Here is a 26,761-nt window from a genome sequence, read left to right on the forward strand (position 1 = left end):
CGACGGAGGGCACGAGGGTCTCGGGAGCTCAAAGCTCACGCGGCCATCTTGGTCAAGCGCTAGGCTCCTCCCCCACACCATGCTAAGTTTTAATAGTTTTCTTTAGTCTATTGTTCAGCGTTCCCGCCCCTTAAATTCATTTTCCTAAGCTTTATTTCCCACCTGCATTTCACATTTTTATCGATAAATATATACATTTAATAATTTTCTCATTCATCAGTCAGGAAGACAACTTCTTTCCCAGGACATGTAGCGATCGTGGCCTTGGCTGAAGTTCAAGAACGTCTTCGTGGTTCCTGGTGGGTTACGAGTTCGCATGCGTTGGGTATCACATGGCACATAGACTTTAATGTTGCGCTGAAGCCCAAATACGAACTAAATAGAAAGAGTCAAAGAAACATGTTAGAAATAAAATAAAATAATTTCACTGTATACCACCTAACTCTACTCTAATCCCATTTTCTTATAAAAATCTTTCGCATTAGCATTTTAATAAAGTTGCAGGGTTCAGTTTCAGCAAGAGCATGCGCTTTAACATGTGAGTTTGAAGCAGCCATCTTAAAAGCGATTGCGCAGCTGCAAAGATTTCCCTCCAAGCATACTCTCGTCATTACTACGTAGATGTAGTTGACGCATGCGCTGTACAGAATTCTGCGTTAGCAGCCATTTTGAGTCCCACTCTGGTTACTTGTTAGTACGACACATATGCAAGCTTCCCCTAGACTTAAATGTGTGAACTGTAATGCACGTTAGTATTTACAAACACAATTATTACGGTATTACGAGCTATTTGAGAAGATTACATCCGAGCAAGTCTCTTTTATATGAGTCCTTGCTCCATCCCTAGTCTGAAAGAACAGGTCTACATGTTTCAGCCATAGTGATCAATTTCTGATCGTGGCTTTCCTCAGGACCTAGATATTGTTCGCTACTGCAAAAAGAAAAAATAATAGTTCAAGTGTCAAATAAATTATACACAAGTGGTTGGAATAGATACAACCTACACACTCTGTGCTCTCAAATTGTAGAGATTTCACAAGGAAGTAGATGTCACCTGTGAAGGAGAAAACAGACTGACATAAATTCTTAATTCAGTGACAATGATTGATATTAAAGCTTGTACATAGTGCTTCACATCTGGGTCACTACCCATCGTATAGTACCTATATGTGTACCTTATACCTGTAACGTGTATCGTACAATATATGGAAAATTAAAAATATAATTGCTTACCCGTAAATGTACGGGTGAACAGAAGACCTGTAAAGGACTTTCCGCTGCTTTACCCAAAAAAATTAGCTCAGTGTTACCAGCATTACACTTCAACTGGCTAGCGGCCAGCCAACCGAAGACAGCTGAGAGGCAAAACCTGATTAGCATACCTGGACAAGGCTCGTTAGCCTTCCATGTAAACAAAAACTGAGTGTCGTCTGCATAGGGCACGAATTTGGCCCCTAGTGATTTGGCCACTTTGGCTAGAGGAGTGAGGTAATGTATTTGAGTAAAACAAGACGGAAATGACAAAAATCCAATCAGTAGATGTCGAGATATGAATTTTTAAAGAATGCAAAAACAGTGCTTAGAAGTTCATAACACTAAAAGTTTCTTGAGGTTGCAAGGGACTAGGGTGAATCCAAAGTTCAGGCCAACTGCCATCGAGTGCAAGCCTGCTACAGGGTCTACTGAAAAAGTACCTTTGATGGAGCAAAGCATCGACACTGAGGGCACAATGCACCAATCTTTTACACACAATGGGTCACTGTGTCATCATCAAGCTCCATTGAGATGCAGGTAATGCATTGTCATCAAGCTGCGCAGAGCGTCATTGTCGGGCTGTGCAGGCTGTAGAACCTCTGTTGTCAAACAGCCTTTGCGTCGGTGTCAAAGTGCGATGCATCAGTTGCTACATGGTGCAGTGGTGATGATGAGTCGGTTTTGTAGAAAATAAACTTCAAAACCCATTTCTGAGGTCCAAGGGCGGTGGGTGCACCTCAGGCAAGGGTAGGATTCACAGTTGGCAGAGTCCAGCTGCACCAACAGGACTGTAGAAAGTATTTTGTGTCCCTGAGACTTCAGAAAACAGGAGGCAAACCAGCAAGCCCTTGGAGTCAGTCTGGGTTCAAGTGAGATGGTTCCAGTCCTTGTCCTCACTAGGGCAGAGATCAGCAGACAGCAGGGCAGCTCAGCAAAGCAGAGACACAGTTCCTCAGAACAGTAAATCCAGGCAAAGTGGCAATCTTTACAGCACAGCAGTCTTATAGCACAGTTGTCTTTACTCTATCAGAGTTCTTCCCAAGTCCAGTAATGTACTGGCTTGGTAGGATCAGAGCCCTTCACTTATACCCAAATGTGCCTTTGAAGTGGAGGTGACTTCAAAGCAGCTCCTTGAAGTACACAGGTCCCCTTTCATCCCAAACTGTCTGCCATGCTATCTTTGGGGAGTGATCAGCCCTTTGTGAGGGACACAGGACACTGTCTATTTAAATGTAAGTGTTAGCTCCCACTCCCCCTTCCTGCCCAAGAAGGCTATCAGAATGCAGATGAATGCAGATGAGTCCTCTTTCACCCAACCTTCCTGTGTCTGTGGCTATATAGAGGGAATGCACAAAGTATAGTGGTCACTCACTCCAGACATGTATGGGAGACAGGCTACAGGCATACAGTGCAAAATTAAGAGCAGAGAAATGTCCACTTTCTTAAAAGTGCCATTTCTAAAATATGAATGTCAAATCCAACTTTACCACTAAAGAGAATTTATTATTATCATTCCAATTATATGAAACATGATTTAGCTACTCCTTTCTAATCAAGAATGACAGATGATATGTGCTTTAAGGAATTTTCAACGCTATCTTAGGAGAGGAGTAGGCCTCACAGCAGTGGAAAACGAATGTGGATGTTTGTCACTAACAGGAAATGTAAAACTTGAAAGTACATATCCTACCTTTTGTTTACACAGCACCCTGCCCTTGGGGCTACCTAGTGCCTACCTTGGGCTTATATTTTGTTTAATAAGGCTAAAGCACACAGTAATAATGTTTCCTACTTCTACAGTGACTGCACTTCAGTATTGAATTCAAGTGCAACAGTTTACATTAATAACATTACAACACACAAGATATGTAGTGCTAAGTGCACATATGTATGCATATTTGCGATGCGTAAGGGTGGAGCCAAAATTTTGTTGCTCCAAGTTCAAGGTTAAAGTATGCATGCACTGATAAGGAAATGCTGGGCTGTCTACAGACCTTAGCTACATGTTGCTATACTAACATATCCAACCTTCTCCCCAGATGGTGGAAGAGTATTGCTATCATTCCTGTGGCTTGAGGGTGGAGAGCAGTCACAGAGGATGGAAAGAATAGAGACTTGGCTCCCTTTGGAAATTCATTGAAGGCTTTCTTGGGAAGGGGCTACTGATATTTATTTTCTGAGCATTCCAGGTTTTGTGGAAGGTAGGTATGAGTGGTGGGACAGCATTTTCTATTGCTCTGGTGAGAACATTCCTAAACAGTCCTTTCCTTTTGTGTGTCTGATTACTGCTAAAGAAAGGCTGAATGATGGCTGGATACAGGATCCTACATTACATTGTGCCTGTGTTGTGGGTGCTCCAGATTAGAGACAGTCCTAGTGCAGTGGCATCCCACACAGGTAAACGCAGTGGGGCGGGGAGAAGGCGGGTGAGTTGGGAGGGGGGAAGAAAACAGACGATGGAATAGGTATAATTCAATGAATAAATAATACCGATTTGAGCGTCTGCCGGCTTCCGCCCTGCCCCACCTCACCATGCTTACTTGTACCGGCCGCCGCTACCCTAGTGATGCATGTCCTGTGAAGCATTAATTTATACATATTCCCTAAAACAGACTCTGTCTTCCTTCATCCCGCCCTAATCTGCGGTGCAAACAGGGAAGAGCATCTCTAGCTTCAAATGTGTTTTATAAATAATTCTGAACTCATTTACTCCTGAGGCTGTGATGGTGTCAAAAGACCCCACTGTAAACCTCAATAACTGAAAACCCATGCACTCCTAAACCTGCGATGGTCATACAAAACCCACTGTGAGCCTTCAAAATGTAAATCCTTTCATAAGCTCTGCAAAGATAATTTGGGAAAATTGAAAGAATGTGTGCACATGATACGACTGAAACAAAGATCGACTCCTGTCAAACTGTAACTAACAGTAGTTCCAATATGTGTCAAAAAAGCGTAACAACTAATGCCGGAAGAGTTAGTTCAAAAGCAAATAATTGAAGAGTCTCATTCCACAAAATGGGTCTCACCCATCAATTTAGCCACAAAAAGTAACAGCAACTTACTTTTTTGTGTAGAAGATCTGCATCGCCTTAATTCTTGAATTATCGTGGACAAACCCACTGCCCAAAATAATGTCATGGGCAACTGTTTGTTAGAAACACAGCATATTGGTCTGATTTTGGGAGGTAATCATATCCTCTTGGCCTTAAACTCAACAAATAAGGGTCTGATTCAAAAGGTAGAGGAAAACTCAGCATTTGATGTGTTGCTAGAGGTACTTCAACCCAAAATGGAAGAACTGGGAAATATCTGACATTGAAGGCAGTTTGTATATCCCCTGATCCTCCTGCTACTTCTGAAGAGCATCTGAGATTAACGTAACCTTTACTTACATCTGCCTCTCAGACATATCAGAATATCTCTTTGATGTATGACTTTTCCTTGAACAAGTCAGCATGTCCTTCCTAGAGCGAGAAGTAGACAAGTGCCTCTACTAGTCACTGTGCTTCCCTGTCTGTCAGGATTCCTGCTACAGCTCACCTCTCTGACTATCACAATATACCGGCATGACTCATATCATTCCTCCCAACACTCATGGATGAACAAACGTCTTGCACCCTGACTTTTGACCATGTAACATGCTGTTGGTAATAGCTAGCTGCAACTTGTGTTCCTTGATTTGTTTAAAAAAACGTAATAACATTTACGAATGTTCTAACATGCATATGCATGGTCAGGTTTCAGGATCCACAGAAACATTCAGAAAATCCACCAGAATAAGCATCAAGCAACTGGCATAGATGACCTCAATTTGAACCTTCCAGAAGACAGCCTTCATCAAATGAATCTCCTGCACCTGTTCTTTGCTATAAGTAATTGGAATGCAACGTTTGTGAATATTCTAAAACACCTTCTAGAAGACAGCCTCATCAAATTATTCATCTGCACCTGTTCCTTGCTATAAGCAATTAGAATGCAACCTTTGTGAACATTCTAAAACACCTACTAAACGAGAGCCTCATCAAGTTAATTATCTGCACCTGATCCTTATTACAAACAATTCTAATATGACCTTTATGAGCGTTCTAAATCAGTCCTATTTAAAGACCATCCACACTCCTCCCCTTTGCTTAGCCTCTTCGGCTGCCACTCACCTGTTTCCCGGCTTCCAGGACTCTGTCTTGCCAGCTCCCTTGTTCCTTCTACTTTGACCTCACCACAAAGGATGTTCCACATCAGTCTCACATCTGGATGGAAAAACAAGAAGAAAAGGAGAGACACATTGACAGACTTGATTTTGCTATGCGCTGAGCTCAGTCGCAACATCGTGCTTGCAGACAAGGTAACCAGTGTTTTTGTTCATCTTGTACTTTCTGTTGGCAGGGCTCTGCCAGAAAGGACTTGGGTGAAGTAAACCCCATCCACATTAGCTTGTGGGTTTGATGCTGGAATCATATTCACTACAGTTTCAAAACTTTGATAAAGGAACCTCTTTGGACTATCTATAAACAACTGACAACAAAACTAAAGGTTGGTTGAGATATAAAAAAAAATTGTGAGGTGGTTCCTTAAAAGATATATCTAATACTAGACTAAAGCCTTATTATTTGTTTGTTTTTAGATAACGTATCTGCCGGTACCATTCATCAGACTTGTGTGAATGCCTGCTGCAGTGTTGCAGGTGAATAGACGAGAAGGAGGGGGAGGTTTGGGGGTGAGTAAAGGGAAGGTGGAGGGGGAAGAATCATAGAGAATGGTTTAGAAAGACTTATTTGGGAGATCCGAATAGTAAAAGAGGTATGAGACGATGCAAGGAGGGGTAGAAGCGGGAAGAGTCTATATAGGGTTAGTTTGGAGATCATAGTAGTAGAATGGGGTTTGGGATGAGTGGGAGAGTGGAGGTAGCGGATATATTGAGAGAGGTATAGGGTGAGAAATAGGGGAATGCATTGGAGAGAGTAGTAGAATGAGGTTTTAGATGAGTCAGAGTGGAGAAAGAGTATATAATGAGGGAGGTATAGGGTGAGATATAGGGTAGTGCTTTGGAGATACTGAATTAGAAACAAAGTAATTCATATAAAGATACATAAGTACATGGAAGATATATATGTATAAGGAAGGTAATATATATAGATTTAAGTTGTATTTAATAAACTCAGACTTTCAAGTATTGCTGTACTTTGTTAATTTATTTGTTTTTATAAAAATATTGTAATTCAATAGTGAAGCAAATATAGATAAATAGTTACGATAAAAGATTGACTTATTTATGCTGTCACCTATATACAAGTTAAACATAGAATAATATAACCATAAGTAATATGCACATTTGTTAAACAGAACTAACAAATATCTATATATTTAAAAACATAATTATTATACATGTTAATACAAAGCAAAACACATATGTAGGTACACATCTATGGTAAAAATAAATGCTTATTTACAGAGGGGTATGCTGTATATTTATGTTTGAGTATGGTGGTTATGTGGGGAGAGCCAACTCTTGAGTAGTGTTCTGAAGATAAGGTTGTTATTCATGGATCTTATGCTTGGGGGTGAAGAGTTCCATAATTTGGCTGCTTGAACAGAGAAGGATGTGCCACCTATGTATTTTTTCTTGTATGGTGGCATTTTGAGGCAAGGTGCCAATCTAGAGTGGAGGTTCCTTTGTTGAATGTATTTAGTGATTTTATTCCTGATGAAATGCAGTCCTATTCCATGTACCGCTTTGTGGATGATACAAAGCAGCTTGAATTTGGATCTTCTGGCAACCAGTAACCAATGTAGGGCTTTCAAGCTAGGGGAGATGTGGGCTTGTGGCTTTATATGCAAGAATAGTCTGGCAGCCGACTTCTGAAGCTGTTATAGTCTTTCTATAGTTGTTAAAGAGGATCCACGGTAGAGGCTTTTGGCGTGAAAGAGTTATGGGAATCTATAACAAGAAAAAATAGTTTAATCTTCTCAATTTTCGATACGGGCAGTAGAGCGGGCAATCCTAGAGAACCGCTGAGTCATAGTATTGTTTGAAAGAAGAAAATTCTGCAATTGTAACTAGTTGCACCCTGACATTAGAGCATGCAATGTAAGCACTTGTGTAAAAGAAAGTCTTTTTAATTCTTTTCTTTTCTCTCTTAACACAAATATTATTTCAAAATGTTAAATGCATAGATAAAGATTAACTTACTCCCAAGTAGTTCATTTTACACATTTGTGAGGCACAAGAGTAGTATAGATAAACAGCAGAATGTGCACCCTGCTTGGTGTTCACTGAATTTGCCAACATTTTGCACTGGTCTCCAAATATGCAATTGAGCATGGCCCAGTGTTAACCCTGGGCCAACGCTGAGAGATGCAGAGAAACTGCACTATTCTGGCAACATTCTGGCCACATGATGGCTGTCCCAGCAAGACATGCCAGATGTGAGGCAAGGAAACCACTGTATCCTGGTGGTGGTCTGGCTCCATATCGTCTGCCCCAGCAAGTCATGCCAGACAAGAGGCGTGCAGACACTTGCACTGCAAATCATCATGAGCCCAGCACCGAAAGTAAATAATTGTTCAATTGTGGGCCCAAGTGCTGCTTCAATTCCAACAATAAGTCACTGGCCTATACACTGAAACAAATCCTTAAACCAAGGAAGATAAAAAAAACATAGGCCCAAGTACAGTGGGAAAGCTGAAGTGTCATCAGTGAGTGGACATAAGAAATAAAAACAGGGGGGATTACTTACATGAGGCCTGCTCCGCTGGACTGTCACTTTTTTTGACACCCCGGTGGCATAGGCCCCCAATCATATCTATGATTGGGGGCTTGGCATGGCCTTATAGATATGAAGTAAGGCAGCGCAAAGCACGCTTCCCCAGAGCAGTCGTACTGAAGAGAAATATTTTCATTTCTCCTTGTTTGTTCCTCTTTACATGTGAGCTGCATTCTGTGGCACACATAGGATGAGGAAATGCTTTTCGGGATTGTTTTTGTGCAGGAATCCTGCACAATAACAATCCTGACAACAACACAGGCGCCAGAGCAGTGGGAAAGGATAGGAATGCACCGTTATTCCTGCCCTTTCCTTTTGACTCAGGGCAGTGCAGCAAAGTGACTTACTGCACTGCCCTGCGCCAAAAACTCGTAAATGAGGCCCAGGATGTCTGGTGGGTGTATTCCTCTTTTAGAGGTATATGGGTATTTACTTAGGTGTTGAACGTTAAGAAAGTTGCTTGGTGTGAGTGCCTTAATCAAGCTGCAATGGTGTGTGGAATGGGACTAAGAAAGTGGATGAGGACGGTAATGGCTGCCACAAACACACAGGAACCTCTTTATTTGTGCAATCAGATTGGGTAGCCCTTGATTAGCAGCCTATACTGTGATCAAATGCTGATACAGTGTCATTGTGCTACAGAAAGCACTTGACAATAAACCTGTCCAATTCCCATCTGACGCTCAAAGCCTGCGTGCAGTTTCCATGTGGCTGGGATAACATATCGCTGCTCCTTTGGGTGTAAGCACACATTTGGTAGGATTGTGTCAAATGAAACCTCTCAATAACTCTAATATAGAATTTAATCCTGCTCTATCGCTCCCACGAGCTCAAGATTAAAAGGCCTTCTGTCATTGCTACTGTGATCTGAAATATGGATGCAATGAAAATGTAACTGCCTCTTATGAGAAGCTGTGGTGTGCGGCTAAGATGCTAGCTCTAATGGCTTTAGTTGCAATATCCTGATTGGCAGTGTCCGCAGATCAATGCCCAATGCCTGGTGCTTCTTTAAAGCACTTGTAATTGGTTAATCATGAGGCTTAATAATAACATAGTGCAACTGACTGGCTGAAATACATAATTCCAGACTCTGGGTGTGTAATTCAGCATATTTGCTTCAGGGTCCAGGAAAAAAGAGGATAGCCTAAAATGTAAACCATGATTTACTTACTCAGTTTAAGCTACTGGAAAATCTAGAATCTCTGAGTACGGCGCTCCTGTCTTCTAGGCCTCTTTCATACGAACTTTCATGATAAAATTGATCAAATAGCTCCTGCAGGTGGAGGGAGAGGACAATCTCAGACTTCCTGGTACATCTTCTGCATGATACAGCTCATAGCGCAAGCATGCCAACTTAAACCTTAAATGGAAAAAACATAGACTTTCACTAAAGTATTTTAGGCTCCATACCATGAAAACTGTTAAATCGGGTAATGTTAAAACACCTGTTTATAATAGCAAAATACAGCTGCAAGACCATGTCAGCATTTGCTGCATAAAAACATAATTCTTCGCTTCGTATCAAAATACATACAAAATGTCTCAAATCAGCCATGCTACTTTGAATCCAGGTCAACAATATTTATTCATACTGGGTTCAATGCAGTCAGGCTATGTCTATAATAGAAATGCAGACAGGCACATCACAAAAATCTGTATTTTGTCTGAACGAGGACAGAGGATTAAACCCGGGAAAAAAGTTAATATAATTGCAGCAAAAGCATCTCTGTTTATGTTAGCCCACATATTGATTTGTCTGTTAGCGGCATCATGATGAAGTTCCGGGAAGGATTATGGTCTTTATGTTATGCTCAATCATTCTATTATTTCCAAACAATTTGTGGGTATGCTCCATGACCCGCACATCCATTTAAATCCTTGTTCAGTTGGTTTCGACCATGTCTTTTAGGATCATAACATTTTTAGGGTGCTCTCAAGGTGTCAAAATACCCACCCACCAGGGTATACATCAACTAGGACTGTAAAACAACCTAGAACAATATCCAACCACACACACAAAGGCACACCAATTAAGTGTAACTATCATCCAATGTCCATATTCAGTGGTTAAACCCATCACAAACAAGTGTCCTTTGAATGAATTTCCACAAAAGACGTTGAATCAAATCCTTTGCTTGTTTTATTCCATTTCTTTATAGAGAACAGCAGCAGACAATGTCTGTTTCACCCCCCTGGGCTTTCTCAAGGCTGCAAAAACATATGTACAAACTGTTAGCATAATGCCTAACATTAAAAAGTTAATCTTTTATTATTAATTGAAAAAGAAGGAGAAAAGGAAAAAAGGACAATATATATACATATATACACATACAGAGTGACTAGATGCCCTTATGTTGTGTTTTGAATGAAGTAAGGTCAATAAATGCAAAAATAGAGACAAGAGTAGTCATCACACTCAGCCCAAAGCCAGCAGTCCATGAGAGAAATTATCACACCTGACAAGGTCCCAAGTCCTAAAAGTGGAGAAATAATTTCCAAAAGAAAATATCCAGCCTAGACATAGTTAAGTGTTGTGTTGGTTTAGATGGGAAAAGAACACACCTCGTGCTAAAGTGTAACCCAAGTGAAAAAGGAAAAGAACCGAATTATAGAGGAAACGTTAGTATCCTCATGTGCCCAGCCATTTTATTTGGTTAAGTGTGGGGTACAGGAAAGAAACTTCAACTTTGATTAAAAACACTGAGTTCAATATTATGTAAAAATCCAATTTGCATGTGATCGTTCGTCGCTAAACCTAGATGTGAGCAAATATAGAGTGGACAAATTGTAATAACATATGCGGGAATTCAATATACATTCCCCATAATGAACTTTTTCTCTTGATCTTTACTCTGCCCGTATCAGATGCAAAGTGAAACCCTATGAGGTTATTCTCTGTAAAAAATCAGGAATATAGCTTACCGATAAAAGATATGGAATATCAGCCCGACTGTCAGTCGTGTCTACTTCTATATCAAAATACGATATTTCCGTCCCAATATGTGGTTGAAAAATTTTCTATATTGGCAGATTGTGGACCTTGATAAGTCCTCTTTGCAGGAGACATCATGAGACAAAACCCGAGAAATCTATTACCTAAATGTATTGTGAACAATATAATATTAGAGCCATAGGTCGTATCTAATTCGGTGGGTGTTCTGATTTCACATTTTTGGATAATAGATACAACCTACTTGGGTTGAGAATTTATAGATGGAGAGAATAGATCACCATTTATGTTTTTAGTGCCGAGGTTCCCACCCGAGTCCATTCTTGGACAGTAAAAGTTAAGAAGTAGCAAAGACATATTGTCAGAGATATTAGACGATATCCATGCAAAAAATGATTTTAGTATTTTGTGAAATGAGATTAGTAACAAGGTAAGGAAACTTGTCCCTTGTGCCTATATAAATGATGGTGCACCCAAGAGAAGAGAGAATGATTATTTCAGAAATGCTTGACAAGGAGATCGAAAAGACAAAGTTAGAGTTTAAAATCAGTATTATAATGTAAGCATTGGTTTTTACAAAAATTCACACATCTCCTCGTCGATGTTCAAACCACATTCCACCGCCCTCAATTTGATTATACCAAGACTCTCCATTTTGCGCAGTTGCAGCTTCTTATTTCCACCTCTTGGTCCAGAATTAACCACATCAATACCATGGAAGCCCAATGTTATCAATTCATTTGATTTATGCTTTGTATTGAAATGGACCGCTAAGGGATACTGTGTGTTCTTCTTACGTATCGCTCAAATGTGCTCTTGGACTCTCTCTTTCAGCGGTCTTTTGGCGCTACCAATGTAAATTTTTTCACAGATGCACTTGATACAATAAATCACAGATTTGGTGTTACGGTTTATGAAACTCCTTATTGTATATGATATTTCAGTGTTATACTGGAATCTATTGATTTTGTGTATTCCAAAGCAACAAATGCTGCATGAGCTGCACCTGTAAAAACTATTGGGGGCTGTAGGTAACCAGGTAGTATTTGATAATGTAGATATGAAACTCGGGCACAGATATTGTCTCAATGTTCAACCCCTTTCATGTACAATTGTAGGTTTAGGTCCAATTACACCTTGTAGGGTGGTGTCATGGGTTAATAAGTGCCAATGCTTACTGAGAATCTTATAAACATCAGTGCTACTGGTGGTGTAGGGCGTGATAAAAGACAGTTTCTTCCTATTTATGTTTTTTGCCCTCTTGTTTTCCATTAGAAGGTGAGTTCTTTTAACTTTATTGGCTTTCCTTCTTGCTTCTTTGATCACAGACTGCGAATAACCTCCAGACTGGAATCGATTTTCTCCAATTTTCAGTTCCTGGTCTATTCTAGTTTCATCACTACAGTTGCGTTTTATCTGCAACATTTCCCCATAGGGGATGGCATTAATCTGTGATGGAGGGTGTGCACTGCTTGCGTGTAGTGTGGCATTGCAAGCAGTGACTTTTCTATAAGGCACAGTTTTAAGTTTGTTCACATCCACTTGGATGGTAATGTCTAAGAAGTGTATCTGTTTAGTGTTATGTTCTTTAGTGAAGGAAAGATTGAACTCATTGTTATTGATATGTATAAAGAATTGTTCTAGGGCCTCGCTTGTCCCTGCCCAGAACAAAATAATATCATCAATAACTCGCCCCCAATATAGAATGTTTTCCAACAAATGACTGGGACACTTCCTCCATATGTGTGTATGCTCAAACAGACCCATGTAGGGATTGGCAAAAGAGGGTGAAAATTTAGCCTCCATTGCCACTCCTTGTATCTGACGATACCACTCCCCATTGTGAGTAAATATGTTATTATCCAAGACTAGCCTGATTAGATCTAATAACATGATCGTGTGTTCATACATGTTAATTGGTCAACTGTACAAGAAGTGTTGCACTGCGTTCAGGCCCTGTTCACCTGGTATGCTAGTGTACAATGAGCATACATCCAGGGTAACCAGTTGATGACCTTCCACCCACTCTACGTCTGCAATTTTACGTAGAATATCTCGAGTGTCCTTTATGTAAGATGGTAAGTTGATTACTAAAGGTTGTAGGTATAGATCTATGTATTCGGATATTCTCTCTGTGGGAGACCAGATACCTGAAATAATCGGTCTCCCGGGGGGAAGCCCCCCCCTTGTGTATTTTGGGCAAGCAGTAGATTCAGGGATTGGTTGGTGTGTCATTGAATAGCTATTTGAATTCTAAGTCTGATATAAGACATAGTTCTCGCCAGTGTTTTAGTCGCTTTTCTACAGTTGTTATAGTAGTTTTCATGGGATTGCTGCTTAGATGTATATATGCAGATCTGTCCAATAGTTGTCCATCTAATTCTTGGAGATAATCAACTCTGTCCATGAGCACCACATTTCCTCCTTTGTCCGCTTCTCTTATAACTAGGGAGGTGTAATTTTTGAGTGCTTCTAAAGCCCTTCTCTCTTCCATCGCAATATTCTGTTTGGTACTTTTGTTTTTCGAGTAGAATTTGTCCTCAAGGTCATATAGATCTTGATGAACCAATTCCTGGAATGTATCAATAGCATTGGGGCCAGGTAAGTGAGGTGTGAATCTTGATTTTGTCCTCAAACCACTATCTATGTCCGAAAACGTGTCAAGATCAAGGTCTAATGTCAATGTGCGTATGGATAAAGAAGCCTCTTGTTCATCCAAGAACAGCAAGAGTTGGATATCTTTTATGTCCCTAATGGTCTGAGTGCATTCAGAAATTTGCGGTACAGTTCTATGAGGCATTGTTTGTTGTTTGCCTAAGAAAAACTTAATGTAACTTCAGTTTTCTGGCAAATTTGAAACAGCTTACATGCAATGTTGTGAAATTCGGACATGCACTTGGACAAAATCCCAAGCCCTTGCTCAGTACGTTTATTTCTACATCCGTTAACAAATGACCCGATAGGTTAACAACATTGATTTTGTCGGTGACACTTGTGGACATCAAATTATTTACAATTGTTGGGTCCGCGCCCCCGATGTGGTTGTTACACCCACTTTCTCTTTTACATTTGAGTCTTGGTCTAGATCTCCCACTCCTGGTCTTCTTGTGGCTTGCTCTTTTTGAAAGGCTTGCTTGTTACCCTTCCTGAACCTTTGTAATTCTAAAAAAAAAAGGGATCTGCAATGTTTCCTGATGGTTGTCCCTGTCCACCTGTGGATTCTCCACTAGTCATGCTGCTTATACTTGAAGTGTCCGAAATGCTAGTCAATGATGTTTTTGAATTTCGTCTTTAAGAATCGCCAAATTACGTTCAGTTGCTTCAGGTAGATTTAGATCATGAGTCTCCTTCTCTAAGATGAAAATCTCAAGTAATAGTTTATCTCGTTTTAGATCAGCGTCCATCCTTCCTACAGATGATTTAAACCTTAATTGTTTCCACTCCTTCAGATGACCCTTATCCAAATTCTCGAAAGAAGGAAAAATCAAGATACAAAGTCCCCTTGGTACTTGTTCTTTGTCTAAGTACTTACGTAGGACTGTAGCGTCCCACCACCTGGAGAGCTCTTGTTTTTTTAACCTCTCCAGTCTCACAAATTTCTGTTTTAGTCCCTCCTTTACTGTGTACCTGGGTCTATTTGAGTCCCGTATGGGGTTGAGACTAAATAGATCATCCATAGGGGCTTTTCTATTGTCATCAAAAGTGGCCATAGTCAGTGGTACTAGACCTAATCCTTGATCCTTGAATATACACAGTCGCACACAAAATTTGTCATACACTGGGATATATCTAATAATGTAAGTCTCAATTATTTCCTATCTCAAAACACAGATCACATGAAAAGTGTTACATATAATAGAGTGCTAGATTGGCAAAATTACATATTATTTCCAAACAATTTGTGGGTATGCTACATGACCTGCACATCCATTTAAATCCTTGTTCAGTTGGTCTCAACCATGTCTTTTAGAATCATAACATTTTTAGGGTGCTCTCAAGGTGTCAAAATACCCACCCACCGGGGTATAAATCAACTAGGACTATAAAACAGCCTAGAACAGTATCCAACCACACACACCAAGGTACACCAATTAAGTGGAACTATCATCCAATGTCCATATTCAGAGGTTAAACTCTTCACAAACAAGTGTTCTTTGAATGAATTTCCACAACAGACGTTGAACCAAATCCTTTGCTTGTTTTATTCCATTTCTTTATAGAGAACAGAAGCAGCCGACGTACGTTTCGCCCCCCTGGGCTTTCTCAAGGCTGCAAAAACATATGTACAAACTGTTTGCATGATGCCTAACATTAAAAAGTTAATTTTTTATTATTAATTGAAAAAGAAAGAGGAAATGAAAAAAGGACAATATATGTATACACATACAGAGTGACTAGATGCCCTTATGTTGTGTTTGGAATGAAGTAAGGTCAATAAACGAACAAATAGAGACAAGAGTAGTCATCACACTCAGCTCAAAGCCAACAGTCCATGAGAGAAATTATGACACCTGACGAGGTCCCAAGTCCTAAAAGTGGCGAACTAATTTCCAAAAAAAAGATCCAGCCTAGACATAGTTAAGTGTTGTGTTGGTTTAGATGAGAAAAGAACACACCCCGTGCTAAAGTGTAAGCCAAGTGAAAAAGAAAACAAACCTAATTATAGAGGAAAAGTTAGTATCCTCATGTGCCAAACCATTGTATTTGGTTAAGAGTCGGGTACAAGACAGAAACCTCACCTTTGATTAAAAACACTGAGTTCAATATTATGTAAAAATCCAATTTGTATGTGATCGTTCATCGTTAATCCTAGATGTGAGCAAATATAGAATGGACAAATTGTAATAACATATGCGGGAATTCAATATACATGAACTTTTTTTCTTGATCTTTACTCTGCCCGTATCAGATGTAAAGTGAAAACCTATGAGGTTATTCTCTGTAAAAAATCGGCAATATAGCTTACCGATGAAAGATGTGGAATTTCAGCCCGATTGGCACTCGTGTCTACTTCTTTATCAAAATACGATCATTCTATATTTCAGTAATAATTGACATGTAGAAGTTTTGCGATTGTTGGTGCCTTTATGATCTACCACAAGCCACCCCAGGAGCAGGCTATGCTGCAATCTCCATGAACAAAAGTGACATTTGTATTACAAATACTAGTAGCAGGGAATTACTCAATTTTCATACTTATGCATGGAAGGAACCCTTAAAGATTTAACGCAAATTGCAGAAATCTTTTGCCAAAAGTGTGTTTTTGTGAGTCAAATATTATTTTTTTCCTGCTGTTCCAACAACAGAGGCTTTTTGTTCACAGGGCAGGACTGAAACTTTAGCAACCCTTGTGAAAATATCAATACCAGTCCCGCTTCTTCCTTTGTTCTCCCATCACATCCCTTAATTCTCTCTAATTTCTTCTCTCCTCTCACTCTTTCTGCTCACTGATCTCTCTCTCTCTGGAAGCACCAGGTGCGGTTTCTCCATAGGGGCGTTGACCCCCTGACGGTGAGCCATTACTTACATAATGCACCACATACATACATTATCTATGCCACCATTGAGGGGCCTCACCCGGCAGACAGTAGGCGTGGTTTATTGCGGACCAGCAGCTAGAGCTGTTTGACTGAACTGCGCATGTCAGGTTGACCGGTATTTTGCTTATGGCCAGCCCAACATGCGCAGTTTGTGCTCCCCTAGTCATAGCTATCAAGGAGCTGGGGAAGCAAAGACATAGCGCCATCAGTTTCAGATGGAGCACTGTGGTTGTCTGTCTCAACCAATCCTTCCACTGCTCTTTTACTGTTTATTACTAGACGCTTTAATTGGCTGAGACGCATGATGCTTTAGTTTCATTTTACTCACCCAGCATGCATTGCTCAGCTCTTCAATTCACCGCAAGGTTGCGTGTGGAATTCAAAGAGTCGGCCGTGGGGGTACGTGTGCATAAAACATTGACTGGTGAGGTAAGTTGATTGTTCATCTGTTATATTTATTTACTATATGACGCCTTGTCTTGTGTCTTGTGCATTGTAATGTAATGGCAAAGCAGTCCAATACTGTTGGTTGAGTCCGCGCTTGCACTTCGTAAAACCTGCAAACAATTAAACAATGTTAAATGAGCAGTAGCAAGTACCCTCTTACTCACCATTTTTTAAAGTTACCTGCTGCCACTGGGAAGCACCCCTTGTGCCCGCTGCAGTTACCTTGGAGAATCCAGGGGAAGTCACAGAAGCTCCAGCATTGGCCCTAGGCTTTCAAAACCGGCCTCAAGTGGCTCCAACCCACCAGGAAAATGGTTGATAGAAAAAAAGGCCAGTCTGGGACTGTTTGTGCATTGGCATTTGGAAAGTCTAATCAATGTTTAAACAAGATAGCAATATTAGATTGTCAACAGTGGACTCACCTGGAACTTCAAGCAACCATTCTATTTCATTTCTACTGTATTTACCTGATATAACCTCCATTCTGAATTTTCTTCACTCTTGTGTGATGTGCATGATTAACTTTTTCCTTTGCAAACAAAGATTTTTTTCTGACCCTCTGCACGCAGCTCTCTGTGGTAGAGCTAAATTGTCTATTCTACAACCATCTATACTGAAAACTGCAACTTTTGTTACTTTCTATTGTTTTGCTTTTCTACTTCCTTCTTTGGAACATCAGCTATGTATGAAATTGAGTTACTGGTTGGGGGGGGTTCAAACCCTACTCAAGCAGCATCCACAATTCCATTCATGGTGAAGTCACAAGCAAACCCCAAATTAACCTGTGCTTAGTCCTCCGCTAGATGGGCACAAAGCATACCGGCTTAACCTAGAGCCAATGTGTAAAGTATTTATGGAGCACTTCAAACAGCAATAAAGGTGCCTCACACAGTCTTAGCAGTGTCCATGTGATGTGTAGTATGCATCTATGCATTGAAAACAAGCATTTGCAATGCATCAGTCTCACCTTTGGGACCTTATATGTATTTAGCAATGCAGCATATTAGCCTGGGTGCTGAAACATCGACTATTCTTTAATATGGCGGGAAAGTAAGCACCAAACTGCGTGACACACCAGGTATGGGAACACATGTAGAGAAATATTGCCTTTCAGCGGAGAATGGTATAGTCCAAAGCTCTGTTTTTAATATAAAATCAGGGCCTTTGGTGGTCATATCACAAAAAATACAAGATTTGACAAAAATGTTCTTGTCTATGGGTGCTCGTGGTAGACAATTTCTATGGAATGGAATCTAGAGAATGCTGCAAATAAAGTCCAAGGTGTGTAATTACAGGACATGCACACGGAACGAGGAAAGCTGGATTAGTGCGACTTTGGAAAGGGCCCATGGCACCGACGTCTGAAACCAAATGTGCCCACACTGGGGTCTGCGTCCAAGACCTGACCATGTGCCACAGGCGGCACGAGCAGTCATGTCCTTTTCTGGGGCTCCTTCTGGTTGCTTGCATACGAGCACCGCGAGCACGAGGACTGCCCTTGTAGAGCTAAAAATATGACATCTATGTCGTTTTAACAAGGGCCGGCTTTAGACTTCAGCGAAAGGGGTGACCTAGGATCCTACCGAGGCTCCACATATACATCTAGGGCGCGAACCTGCGTCTGTTTAGAGAGGAGAAAACGGACACCGCGCCGACTTTGAAGCTGTTAACCAAGCTTTGAGCCTCGGGGTCCACTCCACATCCTGTGATCCTGGGCAAATCACTTCATCTCCTGTGCCTACTAAAAGCCGCCTCTTCTAACAATGGAAGGCATTCCAGTGTGTAAGGAGATTCGAGTGGCTTTCTCGCCCTTCATTTATGTCTACGCCATTTTACTTCGCCAAATGAGTAGATCTGTGTATGCGGGCACTGCACCCTGTAGACTGTGGACATGCCGCCAAAAGGGAAAAGTGGTGCAAATGTCACATATAGGCAATTTAAACCCTTGGCAGCTGCGTAGAGCCTGACTATATAGGGAAATCTAGTAATGACCTGAGGTACTGCACCCATTTAATTGGGATATCCAACCAAAGCCTTAAAACTCATTGGACCCTCGTAACAGGAATTAATCCTTTTTGCAGCGACACGTTTTATAGCAATTCAAAAAGAGAGGAACAGCTCTTTATGCAGCTAATTAATAAAGAGAGCTAAGTCCCATTACAAGATAGTAGTACAGGAAATGGCATCTACAGGAAGCACAATACTCAGTTGAAAATTTGATTTCCCACAATCCTTTGCTACACAGCACCCATGGTTTCTTTCTAACATGATTACATTCTTTAAGAGTAGATCATGTGATAATTTTGTTTTCAGCTTTGTTCATTATTTATATTTGAGAACGTTTAAGGTACATTTATACTCCCGTAACATTGGTGTGTTATTTTTAAGTTTCTTGTACCAACAACATTATTTTTTCCTTCGTTCACAGTACACCGTGTGCAAGTGAACGGGGAAATACTGTGTTAAATATTTGGAGGATTCCTATGTGGATCCGAGCGCTGCCTTCCATTTAAAGCCAGCCAGGAAGAAAGCATGTCATCGTGTGTGCACCAGTGCTCCCCCTTTCATTCTGAGCAGCTGTGACCTTCGACCGTCAGCGCCCGAAGAAAGTGCGGAGTAAAGGGGCCAGTAGACTTGGAAGGATACAAATGACGACATGATCATCATGAGGAGGGACTAACAAGCCTTAAACCAATCGGAAGGCAGCATTTACAACCTAAGCCAATGAAAAAGATGGACGGAGAGTGGGCGAAGCTTCCATGAAGCTTCCACACTATAGTGTATACTGCATGTCTCGAAGAGACAGCGCAAGCACTGCCTACGCGAGACCTTAAAAGGGAGACTGAGTTCCCTATCAAATGAAGTTTTGAATGAGATGAGAAGCATTAGTAGTTCCAAATGTGGTTTAGGAAATCTGGAATAAGGCTTAGGAAATTAGCAGTAGGTCAACTCGATACAAGCCCTGTAAGTGATCTGATTTAGAAAAGTACAGTGTCACTGTGTTTGCCTTTGCCTGTCAAAATATTTTTGGGGAGATTAACTGTACCACTAATGTATTTTTTTATCTTCATTATTTGTTACCTCAGCACCCAAGGGCAAGAAGAGGGCTTTGGAGATGGGTCAGGGAGCCGAAGGTGCCACCACCAGTGCTGCCGCAGGTAGAAATACCACCACCAGCACCGCGGTAGTGGCTGACGGATCTGCTGGCCTGAGTAAGTCCTACTGTTCATATTATTATTATTTACCCAACTTTTACCTCTCCACATTAAGAATAATGTTTCTGTTTTTTTCTTACTGTGCCTGTCTCCTTTTTTTTCAACTCCTCTTTATTCTATCTAAAGTTTGTCAAAATCTTGTTATCTCTGCATTATCCTATTTTTTTTATATTTCAGGTTTCTTTACTAATTAGTCTGTGGCTTTCTTCTGCTTTGTTAGTTAGCTTTCCCTCTCCTCTTGTATATCTTGTGGATAGGTACTTTAAGACTAAGAGAACAGATTTTAGGACAGGTACTCTACTGTGAAGATCGTATGCCCAAGAAAGCTATGCTACGCAAGCCTGTTGAGAAGGCTTTCTATTTTGTGCTCATGCTCAAACAGTTAAATGAGAGACTGGCCATATTCATGGTGGACCTCCCAATGTTGTGTTGTATGTTTTATCATTCATTTATATAGTAGTATACCAGTAGTCTCGCTGACAGTGCAGCATGGCTGTAAGGTAGTGTGAGGATGGTCCCATTGTATTTACCAACCAAGACCATATGTCCTTCATTGACCAATTATTCCACTCCTTCATTGCGCTTCAAGTACTCAGAGTCATCATAGCTCTGCCCCTATATTGCGAAACGTTTTTGGTTAGCTTGAACACTTGGCTTTTCCAATATTGTCAACCAAAAAAATGCCCAAAGGGATATTTTTGATAAAAGATACTGCTAACCAAATTGTAGTGATGTATTGCAGTTGTATTTTGCTACAAAAAATAATAAGGGGAGACATATCTAGCATCTAAAATGTGTAATGTTTTTTCCAGCCACACAGATCACCAGTGCCAGGGCCAGCGGTTGGATCAGTGCATCAGTTACGGCAGCCACTGGAGGGGGAGTCCTAGCAGGGCAGGGACAGGTGGTGGTAAGTCACATTGCTTGCTTAATGATAATCACTAGTATACTCACTGCAAGGGCATTGTGAACCCCCCCTCCCACTTTAGTGGCTAAAGCAGGGGTTGAGTTCTTAATGGCCTCTTCTATCTGCAACTCAGCAGACAAAAGCTCATAATGAACGCTAAAAAGGATGTGGTGATGATAAAGGGAAAGAAGGATGGTAGTTTAAAAGAAAGGATGGTTGAAATGGTATATGAGTGAAAGGATGCGTGGGTGGGAGAAAGAATGCGCAGGTGGGTGATTGGATGCATGGGTGGGTGCGAGGATGGATGAAAGTATACAGGTAAAAGGATACCTGGGTGGTTGAAAGGGTGGAAAGGGTCGATAGGTGAAAGGATGCGTGGGTAGGGAAAATGGATGGATGGATGAATAAAATGATGGTTGAAAGGGTGGATAGGTGGATGGATGAATGGAGGGATGAATAGATGGATATATGGTTGGATGGATGGATTGGAATGGTGAAAGACTGCATGAGGCAATGTAAGGCTTAAATGGTGGGTGTCAAAGTGTGAATAGAACAATGAAAGGGTGAATGGATAAGTGCTTGGCTGAAGAAACAAGGGAGCACTTCTAGAGAGGGGTGTGCTAACCTACTTAGCTTGCTTGGTTTTATCAAAGCTTTGGTACAAAGTGGGTGGTATTTTAAATTTCTGTCTAACCCCTTGACTCATTGTATTTGTTAGACGAGGCAGATATGTATCTCACACATCATCATTCCTGACCTCCCTGACCAAGGCATTTCATAGCCCATGACCTAACTGCAGCATAGATTATTTCTGCACTACAGTGATGGCTGTGCAATGTGCATCTGCTTCAGTTAAAGCAGCATTTACAAAGTTTTTAATGCATTGCAAACTGAAAACAATGTGTTTCCCTTTTCTCCCAGAGCCCACTCAGTCACCTTCTAGTACTTCACTCCTTTATTCTTTCCTAGGTTCTGTCCAAACTAACCCAAAAAATTGAAAAATCCATTCTTGGCATGTGTCACATTTTTCTGGCCAAGGGATTCATATATTTTATGGCTTTCATGACAAACTTACAACTGTTCAAATTTTTCCCTTTCGACATTCCACTACTCTGTATTAAAACCTCCACCTACCCGGCCTAATCCCCCTAACTTACCCTGCAGTAAATTAAGTTGCATTTCTTTTTCTTACTGTCAAGCAAATGTATTTGTTGGAAATAATTTGTGGTGGAGGGCGAGGCTAGTGAGTGAAGTGTGCCTGATTTCGAGTTTTGCGTAAGGTTTACTATGCTACGAACATCCCATATACAATCTATGTTTCCCGTTCCTTTCTCTATACTATAGTGCATCGTTTTTCTCACTGTCTACTTACGGCAGACAGGATTTCCACATTTTATATGTGACGTGCATGATGTAGTATTGTTATTATTCATCTGCCTCTTTGGAGTCAGGGTAGAATTGAGAGGCATTTGGAGAAGAACAGGGCCATTGGAATTAAAGTAAGATTAAAACTGCCCCACCTGCAGAATGCAGAGAGTAGCACAACTAGACTACTTGTACTCCATAGTGCATAATGCCTTACTTATTAATGCAAAGTAATTTATTTTTATTTTTCCATACAAAGTGTCTGTTTAGTTTGTTTGCTAGGAAATCCTTTAAAAGAAAAAAAGAAGTTTTTTTTATCTGATGTGTTAATCTGCTTTAATTCCTTTCAGCCTGATGGATTTTTTGTGAGGCATATGTGGTTAAGTAATGTCCCTGTGACTCGTAATCACATCAAATTCTACTTGCCCTAAGGGACCAGCAATTTACTGCTACTGTGCCACTATATAATTTTAAAGAAGTGTTTGCACAGAGCATTGTTTATAAATTGTCTTTTTTCTTCTTTCTTGATATAGCTATTCCTGCTGGTCCACCATCTACACGGCAGGAGATAGCGGCCCGGCTGCAGCAGCAGAGGTTGGCGGCCATCCCAGCTGGTGGCTCTGGAGGAGGAGGAGGAGGCTGATGCATCTGCTGTTGCCCCGGGCCCCAGTTTCTCCAGCCAGCCACCAGCGCCTCCAACCTCCTGGCAACATCACCAGTGCAACCAACAGCCACCAGTACAACCACCACTGCTGCCACCCTGCTCAGAACAATCATTTCAATGCTGGGTCCTGTACCAGCTGGCACAGCTGAGCCGTCGAATGGAACGCATGGAGGAAAACCACCTAGAGAACACCATCTTCTAAGCCCTTTTTAAAAAATGTGTTTTGGTACGAGTGACTTTTAATGTGGGCGGAGACCTTAGGAATTAGGATGGGACAGGGAGTTTGGATTTTGGACTTTGCTGCACTTGTTTTATTTGGACATTGGTTTGGGGACGGGGTGATTTGTTTGGGGATAGGATTGGGCCCATTGCGGGTGGAGAGGGTGGGTTTTAAAGCTTTTATTTATATCACTGAAAGTAAAGGGAAACATTATTCTTCTGATGCCTTCAGGAGTTGTTTTGTGTTTTACTTTTACTTTGCACTGCTGTCTTTTCTTGCAGCTTGTTCTTATATTCTGCTTATCAAAGTGCATGTATACCAGTTAGTCAAAGTTCGTTATACCCATGTCCTACTATCCTCAGCAACTATATTATTGACCATTAGGGGGGTAGGGCATGCTGCCATTGCCTACATTGCCTAAACAAGCTAAATAAACAAGGGAAACCAGAGTACTTATCTGCAGTAGAGGTTAGTTAATTACTAACTAGTTCACTTCACTCCATAGTTCTCTCACTTGAACAGATAAAGCAATGGTGGCTACCTCTCTCAATCTTCCAAAACTTACTGTAGGATTTCCTATGGTGCCATCTTAATGGCAGTGGTAGTAGTAACAGGCTGGTGCGCTAACATGGAAGGCATCACATTCACAACAAGCGAGGTCCCACTACCACCTAGGTGAGCTCCGACTGTAGGATTAGTCAAAAGGATCGTCCATCACAGGCAACTAAAGTGAAAGAAAAACACAGTTAGTGGGTTATATATTTAAATCATAGCTTTACAAAGACTTAGACCAGACTACTACCACCATGACACAACAAAGAAAGTAATACCTGATATTATTTTAAAAATAGCAATACTAACTTCTTCTGAGCAATTAGGAGCTAGTATTTATTTAAAACGAAAATTATGAAATCTTCGAGTCAGGAGAAGTGGACTCAAAGTCACGAGTGAAGTCGTCAACGTGAAGCATGTTTGCAACACAAGGTCTGAATGATGATGTTGAGGAATGATTTCTTTATCTAAAATATGAACCCCTTTTATGCGTGGGTGGGTAAGTGGGGCTGATGTGGGCCATTGCACATGTAATAAAAGATCCCGCAGTGAGTTGGTATCGCTTTCACCACATCTGTGCAACCAAGTGTTTAATCCATGTATGGTGTAAATTAAGTCACATCTCCCTGGCTGGAATTTATAAATCAGTATGATGTGTTGAGTTGCCAAGAAACATGAGTTACAAACAGTTTCTTTGTTAATGGTTTCCAGTCTTTTTGTGTCCCTGCCATACCATCAACACCAAATCCTTTTAAGGTAGGGTCGGGCTTCTGCATTTCTTTGAAATTGTAAATTTTAAAATTGGACGTTTTGGAGGATGCTGCCTGGTATCAGATCTTGTTTTTGTGTTTGCCTGGTTCTTTCACCTTGCTTTTGATTCATTTCTATTTCAATTCTTTTGTAAATCACCTGGTGGACTTGCTCTGGGAATTGTAAGCTTTTAGATCAAATTTTATCGAGTGCCGCTTGGTGAGGGTATCCATCATCTAGGAAGGAGATTTTAACATTTCAAAATGCCTCCTTCCAGGGGACAGTGTTTGTGGTTTTGCAAATTGGCAGGGGGTCAACTCATCTCACTTCATTCACTGCCCCTACGTGGAAGTCTTGAATTATATTGTACTCAAACACAATTTACTATTTAGGGCGCGATTACAGTGTCATTCGGAAAGGCTCCGAATGGCATTCGGTTAGTCCGAATATGATTTGGAACTCACCTTTCCGACTGACTCTGACAAACAGCTGATTACGATGGTTTGAAACCATTTGGACTTTCCGACTCGGTTCCGAATGGCATTTAAAGTAACCGAATCGGGCGGAGCCAAATCATAGCGGTCTACGGACTGCATTTCCAACCGAGCGATTAGGATGTTGGATTCAGACATCCATTCCAAATTGGTTGTTCCAACATGTATCGGCTTTTGGAATCTGACTTTGGGGGCCGGTAGCAGGGCCCCTTCACACGGGGGTCAAGAATGGGGCTTGTGTGGGTAGCTATGGGTCCCCCTTACCATGCATGCACAGTGTGGCAGGCACCATGGGGTGCACCATTCCAAAACCGATTCGGTCATAATGCTTTGCGAATAACATCGTAATTGACCCCTTAATGTGGATTTTGTTAAATACCCTATTCCAACCTTTACAGGCCGAGGTGGCAGTTTGACCACTAATTTGATTTTTTCCCCTTCATTTTTAGCCACATTGGTGATGGAGTCTATACTTTTACTCTCCAATTTGAGCGAGCATAGCCCAGTCTCAATTCGTGTATCCCTTCCCAACATAGCCACCCTTGTACCCGTTCCTGAGAAAGCCACAGTTTTGCAATACTACAAAAATGAGGGGATCCATCAGAAATGGAAAATGTGATTCCTGAAAATTTTCTTGTTGAGCTTGTAAAGGGAAAATGTGAGGATGTATTCCGGTGTCTTTCTGACACAGCTGAGTCCCACATGCTACCTGGTAACTTTAATGTTGTGTGCTTCTTTATGTAGTCCCTGCTGACAATAAAGAAAGCAACTACCTCACCCTCCCCTACATCGTTGTTTTAACCATGCTTGTACTGCAGCCATGAAAAAGCTGAAACTGATGACCAATTCCTCGGCTAGAGACACAGATGAAATTAGACTAGCCAGAAGGGCTGTCAAAAGGACATTGGAAACAAGAAGGACAGTAATTAGAGAGAATGCTTCGGAAGACCTATTTTACAGATAATAACACTGTAAATATTACTTGCCATGTCCCCCCATAAAATTGGCTGATCCATTTCTCATGCATCTTTGTGGATGGCTGGGATGGAGGCAAGTCTGGACGAACTGCTTAAACATTTGCATTGGGACACCAAAAGCCCAGGTAGGTTTCGGGCCTGATGGGGAATGTACTCCCACTTTCAAAGATGCCAAGGGTGTTAGGCAGGATTGCATTTTAGCCCCTTTTCTTTTTCTTTTTTATAGTAATTAATTGGGTCCAATTTTACAAAGCAAGGGAAAGGACCTGCCAAGGAACGCAGCAGAGAAGGTCAAACAGCAATGTCCCTTGTTATTTCGTTCTAGTCAGGCACTAGCACTTAGACACAACATAGGAGTGCTGCTGTTGTTTGTGAGCATTTCAGCTTTGTCATATAAGTATACACAATAATGTAACACACATAGAGAGAGAGATACTTTCTGAGAGGAGATCATGGCTGTATCTGAGATGTAGAACATCCACCTGTGTATGCTAAGGTACGAGGTTCACTTCTATTGCCATAGGTCTTTATTATATAATCATTCAGCTTCTGTAGAAGGGAAGAGGGGTTAGGCTAATCTGTTTTATAATATGACAGGGCAATTATAATGTATGGTTTACTGAGTATGCTGACTATATTTATGTTAGGTATTTGTTTTCTGA

The sequence above is a fragment of the Triturus cristatus genome, chromosome 5_1, assembly GCF_964204655.1.
Source record: "Triturus cristatus chromosome 5_1, aTriCri1.1, whole genome shotgun sequence".
Classification (NCBI taxonomy): Eukaryota; Metazoa; Chordata; class Amphibia; order Caudata; family Salamandridae; genus Triturus; species Triturus cristatus.